Source organism: Prosopis cineraria, unplaced genomic scaffold (assembly GCF_029017545.1).
Source record: "Prosopis cineraria cultivar Desert tree isolate PC_DT_omini unplaced genomic scaffold, ASM2901754v1 PC1018, whole genome shotgun sequence".
Lineage (NCBI taxonomy): Eukaryota > Viridiplantae > Streptophyta > Magnoliopsida > Fabales > Fabaceae > Prosopis > Prosopis cineraria.
This window is the reverse complement of record NW_026556343.1, coordinates 24,762-37,747: the sequence shown is the minus strand read 5'-3', so window position 1 is coordinate 37,747 and position 12,986 is coordinate 24,762. Positions and strand designations below refer to the sequence as shown.

The 12,986-nt window shown below is 34.4% G+C and overlaps 1 pseudogene; it reads right to left on the bottom strand.

Annotated features, from left to right (window-relative positions):
* Window positions 1–641: 641 nt before the first annotated feature.
* On the bottom strand, window positions 642–12,986 carry LOC129299053 (mitotic spindle checkpoint protein MAD1-like; annotated as a pseudogene).

Here is a 12,986-nt window from a genome sequence, read left to right as displayed (position 1 = left end):
ACCAGTTTGATCATAGTTAGACTATAGCTTTGACCATTAACACTTGAACCAATAACTAACTGATTTAATGACTGGCTTGATTTTTAGCACTTGGTTGAAATATAAAACCAAGAAGTAACCACTAAGACTGAACCAAACCTAATCATGTACAAAAGAGACAAAATAAAAAAGGAACCTGATCTTATTTCTGTACAAGATTAAAGAAATGACTGTCCGAGATCTTCCACCTTCAAAGGATGTACAAGAAATAAAAGTGACAAAAATACTAGAAACCTCCTTACCTGACGGGATATATCAGGCTGTGATGTGTAATCGTTTGCCTGTTACATTGACGGAAAAAAATAAAAGTCATGCTACACATTTGAAAGGATTCAAAAGATATTATTGAATCACCACTGGATCTTTGAAAATCAATCTATGCTTTTTTTATAATTACTGAAATCATATAAAATTTAATAAGTTATACACTTATACCACAGAAAATCCCAAGGATACAATTCCAACGCTATAATTATGAACTCAAATCAGAATTAAATGACTTACCAAAATGTTGGTATTCCTGACTCGTATTCAAATTCAAGTTCTCTTCATCACTTTGAGCATAATTGATTGCAGGGTAAATCGAGTCACCGGGATTCCATTTGACCGCTGGTGTTCGTCCATCACAATCTGCCAACATTTTTTTAATGGAAGAAACCTAATTAGAAAGAAAGACAAATAAAACTAGGTAGAGGGATTAGTTATCTGCTAAAGCAAATAAACAACATTAAATCATAGACCTTGTAACCAAAAAGTTCACAGCATGCCTCCTGAAAACTGAAATTCTGTCTGCAAACACTGTTTTGTATCTGTTGATAATTCAGCATTTCAGTTATTCCAGAATCATTTTGAATTTCGTATCTACAACCCATAAAGGAGCAAGTAGCAACTTATTAAATCACCAACCTTTCTTCTCTTTCTCAAGAGTAGCAATCTGTTCTTTCAATTGTGTTAGCTTATCTGATATGTTATCTACACCAATCTTCCAGCTTCACCTGAACAGTAAATAATTATGAGGCAAATATTAATATATTCAAAAATTATCACTAAACTGTTGACAAGCTCATGATACAACCCCATAGTACATTTGAAACACTCATTTCATTTAGAAAATTCTCATCACAGATGAAGTCTCACTAAAAGGATCAAGAAGCCACACCACTGAAATAAACAGGAAATTTCATTTCACTTGTAAACATAGGTTTATTTTTCTTTGTTTTAATTATCCCATCTTCAAAGTACTCTTCTTAGCAGGGCTCCTCCTACGTAGTAGGAATCGTGCCTAGAGTCACACGGTGATGACTTGGCTAATTAGTTCAATGATGCTAGACCACTAACAATGCCGAAGAATCAAGCTCAACATGATTGAATAAAGCAATGGGTAAATCAAATCACCACTTCATCAAGGAAAAGGTGGATTTAGGATACTGAATTTGCCTATGCCACTACAAAGACCCAAGTTGCTCAAGTTCTTGCACAGACTTTGGCCAAAGTAAACTTAGAACAAACTAAATTCAAATTGAAAATGATTTACATCTACTTCCCAGCTCGAGGGAGGGTGCTAGATGAGTTTAGGACTCCTATGATTTAAAGAAAGAAAACATTCAGTTTATATCGCATGATTTCCATGTGTATCATAGAAGTTCTCTGGTACTTGTGTGACCAATGTCCCCATATTTATCCCCTCTGCTGTTCAAATAAGATCATCATTTAATGTGAAAATGAGATTTCAGTGCTAAGCTTCTTTAATGTAGATATCTTACTATAAAACTATAGACTCAAAACTTAAACACTTTTTTATATAATTTAAGTACTTGATGTTGTGGTTTAAAGAAGATTATGTTCTTATGAGTGCCTTTTTTATGTGAGTTTGATTTTCCATACATGGTCATTGTGAATTGACTTGTTAATTTATTAGATTGTACACTACATTTTCAAGTAGCTCAATACATAAACACTACAGCATTTTTATAAGGGAAAATGACAATTAGAGACCCCGTAATGACAATTAGAGACCCCATAAGAACATTAATGACAATTACAGACCCTGCATTATTGAAATCCCAATAACAGATCATAGTCCTCAGTCCTTACTTGCAATAAATTATTTTTGTTAGTTGGCTTGAGATTCACAATGGACTTTGTAAATTCCAAATTAGCATTACAAAGATTCTCAAGTATCTTTGTTGATTTTCCAAGCGATAACAAAAAATCACAGCATTTGACTTGTAATTCACAACTAACTCCCATAAATTATCAACTGACGTTACAAATAATCCAAGTGCATTTTGTAGATTTCCCAAGCAATTTATCTACATATTGACAGCAAAAAAATCACAAGCAATTAGCTTACGATTCACAACTGAACTCTCATAAGTTCCCAACTAATATTACAAATAATTCCAAATGTATTTTCTAGATTTCCAAAGTGGTTTATATGTATATTGACAACAAAAAATTGAGATTCACAACTGAATTTATTAAATTCCCAACTAACATTACAAATAACCCCAAGTATATTTTGTTAATTTCTCAACAAACTATTCACTTTTTTTTTAATTGCAAGTAAGGACAATAGTCTATTATTGAGATTTTAATAATTTAGGGTTTGTAATTGTCATTAATGTTCTTTTGGAGTCCCTAATTGTCATTTTCACTTTTATAATCTCTTCAATATCTCATATACAAGCAGAATCTGTTTCATACTCAAGCCAGATGTTCAAAAGGAACAAATGAAAAGAGCTAGACACTCAATGTGCGTGCATGCAAGCAGAGCAACAATAGAAAATGACAAAACATCCCCCATCAAATACTGGCTAACATAACAAATCTCTTTCAAACATAATTAAATCTTTATATTCACTCTTTGTCCCAAAAAAAGGGAGAATTACATACAAGTTCCAAATAAAAATAAAAAAATTACCCACACGTCTTAGCCACTTGTAAATAGATAAGTTTGACACGTAAATGGGACTTAGGAAATAATTAATTTCATTTGTATTTCTCCCAAAAAAAAAAATCTTTATTTCACTGCCCGTCATTAACAAGGTTCATTACCTGATTGATTCTTCAATTCTTCAACAGCTTTTAACTTCTCTTTTGTTTTTTGCAGCTCAGTTTGTAATGCTTCTATGGTTTGTTTGGCCTCATTCTCTACAGAAAGAGTATTCACCATTCGCAGAACTTTTGTATTTGCAGCAGAATAATCACCATGGCCCAACTATAGAAGGAAAAGCAAAATGCAAATAGTTAAATAGTAGGATGAATAGTAAAAGCTGGACAGCTTTATAAGATGAACTGTGTAACAGCTATCCAGCAAAAACAAAAATAGCCCGTTTCAGTACTTTATGGGAAGCATTGATAAGTAAGAAAATCATTATTGTTCAGCATTTCCCCATACTCCACAAAGACATAAGCCTCATCTTGCAAACTAGGTGAGACATACCCAAAAATTTCCCCTTTCCAAGTCTATCTGTCATATATATGATTAAACTATTCTCTCTACCCCTGTCAGTAGCAGCATAAATTCTCAATTAATTCTGCAACCTCCAATGAAGAACCAGTTTGGTCATAAAAAAAAGCATTTGCATCACTCCATTGATGGTTCAGTAATGATAAAAGAATATAAAAAGACATATACGGGATATGATCATTAAAAAGCTAAAATAACCATAAATTTATATTCCACACACATGAAAAAAATGTTCAATGACAAATAAATCCATGTATCTGCCAAAGTGTATCCCACACCTACCTTTGCCTCCAATAGAGTAATCTCTGAACGAAGCCTATCGCTCTCCCTCTCCAATGACTTTATTCTTCTAGCTTCGCTATTTAACTTCCCGTTAAGTAGCTTTATTTCCTCATGCTGTCGATTATTAACAGCTCTCTGTTCTAATAAGGTACTTTCTAGTTCCTTTATACAGCCATCTCTTTTTGCAAGAGAAGATTCAAGATCCTGCGTGCAAAAACCAATCAATCCAATGGCAAACAAAGAAACATTGAGAATGATACCCAAAAAGGGATGAAATGCAACCTGAACAAGATTAGAACTTGCCAGCACATCCCCAGCTTTGTCACTCTTCAAACTGGTGGCATTTCTTAATTTGTCTCTTTCCTCAGTAACAATAGCAAGCTGCAGTTCACAATAAATACTATATAAAAGCACACAACTGAAACAGTTCACTCACAATAGACTATAGATGTCAAAACACCTACACCCAAAAATGAAAAACAACATGCCCACCAACCAACACATATCTACCATTTTACCATATGTGTCCCAATAACAAACGCTTTCCATAACATACCGCATGAATAACAATCCCAGAAACATCATCACAAGTATCATCCTCAAACAGAAGCTAGAACAAATTTAACAGAGTCAAAACTTTCAACAATATTAATGACAAGAAATGTTATGAAAAGTGAAAACTATGCCGGTCATTGAACATGTAAGAGCACTGGTTCATGGTTCATTAGTCTAACAATGGTCGAACCGAACATCAAATAAATAGATACATATACTTCTATAATTTCATATGCCAAAATTTTAAGATGACAAATAAATACTAATAGTAATACAGTTAATTATTTTATATGAAATATCAGAACAAAATTCTAATAAAAAAATTACAACTAATAAAACATTAATTTAGTACAAAAATTAAAATTTCTATTTTAATCTATTCCTCTATGGGTTGCAAAATTTCTTTCTTTCTTCATCCTTCTTCCACCATCTTCTCAAATCTATCATTCTTCTCTCATCAATCATTCTAGTGTTCAAACAAAAGGAAACATCGTCACGTATGCCACATCTAATATGATATATTCTTGGGAAAACACAACTTTAGGTCCCTGCACTTTGCTCAAGTTTTGCTATAAGCCCCTACACTTTTTCTTTGATATTCCAGGTCCCTACACTTTTCTCCATCTACGGACCCGTTTGGATTTCAGTTGAGTATAATTGATTATGAAAAAAAGTGATTAATAGAATAGATTCTTACAATAATTGATTATGTTATAATGTGATAGCTTTTGGATGATATTTTTTGACATTGATTATAATTTTAATTAAAATCAATTTTAAATGAACAAATTACAATAAAAGACATGAATTTTAGGGTAAATATTGATAAAATTGCATGCAGTATATGAGATAATTAATCATTTGATTCCTCAAATTTTGACTTGGTTGTAATTCAATCGCTGAAGTTTAACTTATTATAACTCACTCCTTATAGTTATAACTCAGTTATATATAACAAATGATTAATTTTTTTCATATTATTAAATTTATTTTGATTTATTTAACAAAAAAATATAATAGTGATATGTTTAATATTTATTAAATTATTTAACAAAATGAATGCATGGGATATATTTGAATGCTAAGAAGATGTTATGAAGCCTCGCAATGTCATAAATTATGAGCCAAGAAATGCCAAGGGTATATTGGGTACTACTTGTGCAAAATGCCAATGTGATAGAGCATGAATGCCTACATTTGGAAATGCCAAAAAAATAATAAATGCTTCAACAGCCATAATTGAAATTGAAAAGCTAAGGAGGTCAGCTTAAAGCAAAACGCTATTTGAGGCAAATAATTGATTATATAAAAATGAGTGTTTGGATAATTTTAATCAAAACATGATTTTCCGTACAAATAATCAATTATAGAAACTATCCAAACAAGCACTACACCTTAAGTCCCCATAACACTGCTCGTGGAGGGACCTAAGGTACAGACAAAAAAAAAGTATAAAGACTTGGAACACTGAAAAAAAAAAAAGTGCAGGGACCTATAGCAAAACTCAAGAAAAGTGCAGGAACCCAAAGTTATATTTTCCCTACATTCTTCTTCTCTGACTTTTTATGATTCTTATTTTCTTCTCCAGATTCTATGACCTTTGATTCTTCTCATCTGATAAATGCTCTCAGATTTTTCAAAAAACAAAATGTTCTTAGTTTTAAATTGAACAAACCAGTTGAACTACCAATTTATTTAGTTTTCACTAGTTTTTGACCGGTTTTCATTTTTGTCAATGCACCGTTATATTCTGAGCCAAACCAACCACTGGTTCACTAATTTTCTAGTCAAACTAGCTAGTCCAGTCTGCTTTTCAAAATTGTGATGCCTGGTGACAACCAAGTCCAAGCACAACAGCAACATACTTAACATTCAAGAAAAGGGAAACAGTATTATAGCCCTCATATAATTATTAAACCCATTGCTTCATTGCAGTAGCAGAAGTTGGTTGCACCATCTTGACTTGTTCTGTTCATTAAATTAAGAGATCAGAGGCCATAAAGTACACTAATCCCTTTAATAACTAGATGCTTCATTTCATAGGTTTATGATGCAGGATAATATCAAAGAATTATTATTTATTGGTGCAATTATTGTTTGGTTTGGAACATATAGATTCCATAATTAAGTATTAAATAATTACAGTAATTTAAGATTTGCTTAAGAGTTATCAATAAAGAAATTTGAGCCTAATTAAGATAAAAAGTTCTCACTTCAGTTGCATGTAATCAGAACTTCAGTCAAATTAAGGTTACACTTCAGAGATATTCAGAAAATTTTTAATTTTCTTTGCATCCTATATCAGTTTTTTTTCATCAAAATCACACATTCGTTATGTTCGTTCCCAAATATCCAAAATCCAAGCTCGCATCACCTTGTACTGATATATAAAGTTACATCTTAGAAAAAGGCCAAAAGACCAAGGTTGCCAAAGAGTTTTATCAGGTTCTATAGTTTTTTACAAGGTCGTTTTATTGATTTAATGATTTTCTGGTTTGGGCTGCAACTGGAAAATAAATTGTGCACCTTGTTACATAGCACATTAAGAGAGATCAATAAGCAAGGGAGTTTGGAAGTTTTAACTTTTGACAAGCCATGAAGTCTTTTGACAATTGGTATGTTAATTCTAAATGCATAGTAAATTAGTTCTATGTTAGGGATAATGAAACTTTTAGTCCTTCAAACTTGTCTCATTTATCAATTTAGTCCCTCAAGTTTAATTTTTATCAATTTAATCTCTTTAGTTTGCATCAATTATCAATTTGGTACTTACTGTTTAAAAAAGAGGCAACACTGCTAAAATTTGCTGACATATATAACAAAATATTGATGGCAACCATGTAGACTAATGAAAAGAAGTATCATTATTTATGCAGGAAAAAAAACACTCTGAGCATTTATTATAATGCAATACCAACTTTCCAATGAAAAACTGACCATTAATTCAATCTGTTTAATCTCTGATTTCAATGATTCTGCCTTCTCTTTGGCCAACGCAGCCTCAGTTTCAGCATTTTGCTTACCAATCTCCGCAGCATCCAGTGCCACCTCCAATTGTTTCAAGCGGGCATTTCCTTCACCCTCCTTCATTGTGCTATCAATGATCTCTCTGCATTGATAAAAATATCAGTCAATAAAAACTATGTGCTTGCTTAACATGTAAATCTAGAATTTAATCTCGTCACAAAGAGCTCCTGCCCAAGTCTTGCTGACATCCAACATAGACTCATCACGTTCAAACTGGCACACTCCCTTCATTTTCAAATATAAGAAAAACTACCATGTGTCTCTTTGTTTTTATTTATAAGCAAAACTACAAATTTCAAAAAGTATTTATCACATTTTTTTCTAAATTGTCCTTCATAAAGTCCATGTTTATTTTCACTAGACAAATTTGTTTTATTAATTACATAGATAATTTAGTCCAAATTTTTTTAATTTCAGAAATAATTATTATACTTAACCAACTTTTTAAACTGTGTAAATTGGTTGTTTTCTCTAATATTTGAAAATAGAGGGAGTATATCAGTAGGTACTGCAAATTACCTTATAAAAAAACACAAAGACAAGTCTTGGGGAACACATCCTTGAATACTTATATTTTCCATTTTCTTTAGGAAAAAACCATGAATTGTGTGCACGTTTGTGGACTTTGAATGTCTGCTGCAAGCCTGCAAGTTTGGTGCATCCTCTCACAAACAATAGTTTACAATAATTTAAAAAACAAAAAGTTAAAGAGGCACCCATTGAGTAGGACCTAATTGTAAGAGGATGTAGCAAGGGTGCACCAAAAGTTGTAGCAGACCTTCAAAATTCACATTTGTGCAGTGAGTTTGTCCACTAGCATGTGTAACCCCCAAATAAAGTTTTTATAAATAAATAAAAAATCAATAGTATTGACTGTGTTTCCAACAGCTCCGAAAGTAACCTATCAATATACAGTCATATGCACAAGAAACTATAGCTACTATCGTACTTCTGTAAAGCAGCAAACTTCAGAGGTACATCCTCAAGACTTGAGACACCAGGAATGTCCTTAATCATCAGTTTCCATGATGACAATTGATTTTCTAACTTCTCCTTACTTAGCTGGACTTCCTGTAGTTTAGATAGTTCTGACTCTGCCCTTTCTCTACGGTTTTTTTCCTCCAATAACTTCTCTTTCAAAAGCTCATTGTCCTGAAAACACGATTTTAGCTTTCTTGCTTCCCTTACTTCAGATTCCTAAAATGTCAAGATAAACAGGGCCTGGTTCAGATTTCAAGATTCAGATAATTACAGGTGAAAGAAATTCCAGTGAGATATAGTATTTGCTTAGTAAACAGGTTTATTCATTATCCGTCATCTTCATTAACTCAGGAATGAAAATAAGTTTGCAAATGGAAGAGAGAGAAAAAACACCAAGCAGGAAGCACAGGAAAAAACATCTTCAAATAAAATGAATGAGAAACACCAGCCTTGTAAACCAACTGTACACATGTACATTGCACATCATCATGGAATCCAAATCACGTTTTTGCCACTACATAACTTTCAAAACAACCAACAGTTGACTAGTTAATGTCTATATTTTGCATGACCAGGGACTCAGTCTCAGTGCAATGATCAGAATTGAACCAGTGCTTGACCATAGGTGATTGGCGGGCAATGTTTATAGGGAAGCTAATAAGTATGCTAACTAGCAGGCAAACAATGCTCGCTCCTCTGTGAGAGATTTTGTTGTACTCCTTGACATGAATGCAGAGAGCTTTGTATATGAATAAAGGTGATAGTTTACAAGGTCATAATCACCTGAACTAATCCTTTGTATGGTTCGCCATAGCCTTGTGTTAAAAAAAATTTAGAGCTACACCAAATTCTGAGTTGAAGGGTGAATGTAACAATTATCCCAACTCATACGTGAATAGTATTGTGAACTCCACTGTCCAAACCAGCCCAATTGGACCAAGTCCCTACCCAATCTTCTGTTGGTGCTCTCCATATTCTAGTTATAAACCACACACACTAGATTCACCAACGACCAGCAGAGGGCCAAGTATATGCTATAGAATGCATGCCAAGGCACAAAATTGAAATTAAAATAAAACCAAAAAAAGGCTTAAGCTTACCACAGAGGAAAGTGATAGAGAGAAGCAAGTGATAGGCATTCACTTATTTGGCCAGGCTCCCTATTTATATGTGTGTGTGCTAGGGAAATAAATTTGGTACCCGTGTGGTACAATAAGATATCAGTAATCACCTAATCTAATTGACAAGTGAAGGAAGGGGACCATAATCAGTTTGGTGGTTTGGAACAGTCACAGCAGAGAGGAAAAGTGGGTAGCAAGGAAAGCAGGAATCATGGAAAAGAGGCAGCCATGTTACCCTAGCCACTAAGCCCCTAAGCCACTAATTACTCCATTTACCCTCTTTAAATGATTTAAGGATGTTTTATTTATTAATATTTTTTTAATTACTGTTATTTCCTAGTCTTATAAAGAGCTACTTTAGGTGTGTCTTAAGCAGCTAGGAATTGATTTTACTCTTTTGTAATTAGGAGATGCTCCTATGCTATTTGAGTGGAAAAGTGAGATTGGCACCAATTTAGAAACATCCAAAAAGAAAGGGTGGGGCCTAGAATAAGCCAACCAAGTGTATTTTCTGTTTGGTATTCAAACGATGTCAACAAAATTTTCCCATCATCCATGTTTGAGTTACAATTGTAATTGTTCCATGCATCAATTTATAGTTATACAACTTTGCAACACAATAAACACAATTGAAAAGGGAAACGACACATAAAATGAGAACCAACATACATAGTTCCGAAGCTCCTCTTGCAGATGTTTAATCAAAGAATCATTATTTGATGAATTGGCTTCTTGAAAAGTCAAAGTTGATAGCTTTTTCTCAGCTTCACTCTTCTGGCGCAAACACTGGAACATAAACCATCAAGTAGTGCTATTACAACTCCACTGGAAATAGAAATATGACACCTACCTCATACAAGATACATGAACAAAAGCCAACAAAAATATCGGCCAGAAATCCTTCAGCTAGTTTTCAGGGCTCAATACAAAGGAATATTTAGCATCATTGAGAAAGCAAAACATAGTTTATAGAAAATACTAAACGGACAATAAAAGCCAGTATGCAATAAGACAGACTTCCAAACCTCATCAAATTGCTTCCTAAGGTGAGCCAGCTGGTCTTTAAGCAGCTGTGCTTCATTCTCAGCATTATTAGCTCTGCATTCCATTCGTTCCAGCTACAACAAATAAGTTAAGCAAATTGAGCTACAGCCGATACCTGTAAGTGGCCAATTCAGCCTCACAATAAACAACAAATAACAACTCACGTTTGCAGTTATTCTAGAGACAGAGAGCTTTGAGTCACTTTGCAGCTGCGAATGCTCATCATGAAGACGCTTTTTTTCCCTCTCTATGCTCTCCGATAGATGGCCTAGCTTCCCATCTAAAGAGGTTGCTTTCTCTTCTGCTGAAGCCGCATGAGACACAGCTTTCATACGAAGGTTTGTCTCAGTTTGGAGCTTTACCTAAATTCCATTTGAAAAGGGGATTATCACTGTAACCCAAGCAGAGAAGTAGCAAGGTTGGATGGTAAGAATCAAGAAAAAACCTTACGCATTAGCACAAAATTTAATTTAGTTTGAGGTAATGCCCAGCTGTAAGCACCCATATTGCTTCAAAACTTAAAGTCGAATGATAAACCTTATTGGTAAATTTAGATTATCACCAACTATATTTTTTTCTTAACTATTATATGTCCCTTTCCCCACCTATTTCATTCTTTTCCTAATCCTTGCTGTGTAGAACCCAAAGACAATATATTATCCACTATCATTAAAATCTATCACAGTTCATTGAATCTACATTTTCCAATTGACCAAGAATTTTGTACAATGTAAAAAACATTTAATCTGGGTTCATAGAAGAAGAATGCAATCTAAATCAATTTGGAATAAATTCAACTTCAGAACTCAACTTTGAAGAAAGATATCAAGAATGACTCAGGATCAGAGAAAAGAAGGATGAAACCAAACTGAGTCCAAAAATCCAGTATGAGGGCTTGGCTTCAGCTTGAGTTTGAAAGTTACATGTTTGAGTTTCCAAATCCAAGCCAAAAAAAAAAAGAACGCTACTTCACTTCATATTCGAAGTAAATTTTAAAAGAGAAGATAAAATAATTTGACATCTAATTCATCATTTGGTGGACTTACAGACATGTAAGTAATCCAGCTAAGCTCACTCTTCGCTGTGAGAATACATTGAGACCAGGGACAGACCTACGTACTAACAAAAGGGGGCAATCACCCATTTGAAAAGTCCGTAGATGTATGTATGTAGGCAGGTATGTAATCTAGTATTGTCCCCCAAAAATTATTATTTGCCCCCTCAAGCCTTTAGAAATTATAATCCCCCCCAACATTTTTTTCAGACTCCATCCTTCATTGAGCCGAAGAAATAAAATTTATTTCTCAGCTGCCATCTCATTGAGTTTCTGCGTGTGTGATTGTGTAAAGCACAACTGAAGTTTTTTTTTTTTTCTTTTTTTTGACCGGACACACCTGAAGTTCACCGTTCAATTGTATTTGCTTTCTCAATCTATCTTGCGAATCTGAGACCTCCTTCAGAAGCTGCTCTTGTAGTGCCTGTTCACGCCCTTTTGCAGCAGCAAGTTCCTGTTCAACATATAAGAGCTGATCCAGATATTTCTTCCTCTCAGACTCTGAAATAATTAACACTGAGTCAAATAAGAGAAGGTATGAAAAATCTACCAATAACATTATATGAAAAATGAATTCCAAGAAATAAGGAAAAGGTGTATGCAGCAATCGGCATAGCAAGTGAAAATTTTAAATTAAAACATACATTCAGCAATGCATTCTGTCTTTCTCTCTCTGTTTTTTTCCCCCACCATATATTCAGTGATGTGTTACTAAACCTTTAGTCTACAAAAGTTTAAAATCGAAAGACATTTCAAGAAACATCTACCAACCAACTTTGTCGAAATTCTCATTCAAAGTCTCCAGCTTAGATTGATATTCACGAGCCTGCTTCTCAGCTTTGCTTAAGGCGTCTAGAAAATCCGCTTTAACCTGCAATAAATAAATAATTGCCACCGAACTATGAAATCAAAAAAAAAAAATTGCGATAAAACTTCACTTGAAAGCCAAAACTGACAAACCATTTGACGGCACTGATATGTGCAAAGCATGTGCTCGGAAACGGACGGCTCCTGCGATGACTCCGGCACCGGCGGATCCTCGTAGATAACGAGCTGGCCATCCGCCACAACCTGAGGGCTCTCCGGCGGCCTTGATTCGCCGCGCGACCTCTTCGGAGGTGGAGTTCTCAGTATCATCCTTCCTTCTTGAGGATTCCTACCAGGTTTTTCGCGCCTGTGATTGAGAGCGAACGAGCAAAGACAACGCTAGTCACAGAATGTAGGAATGAGCTAATTTAAAAAGCGAAGGCGCCAATTTCCGAGAGACTTTGCGTTGAGCGAGCCCCAACTTTATGTGGCCTTCGGATTTTTAATAGCCTTTCAGGAGCGAGCAATGGGATCTCGCAAGGCCGCGTTTGGTGCTAGGCATTGGTTAGCGAGGAGGAACGGGCATGGGAACGGGTGAAGGTAG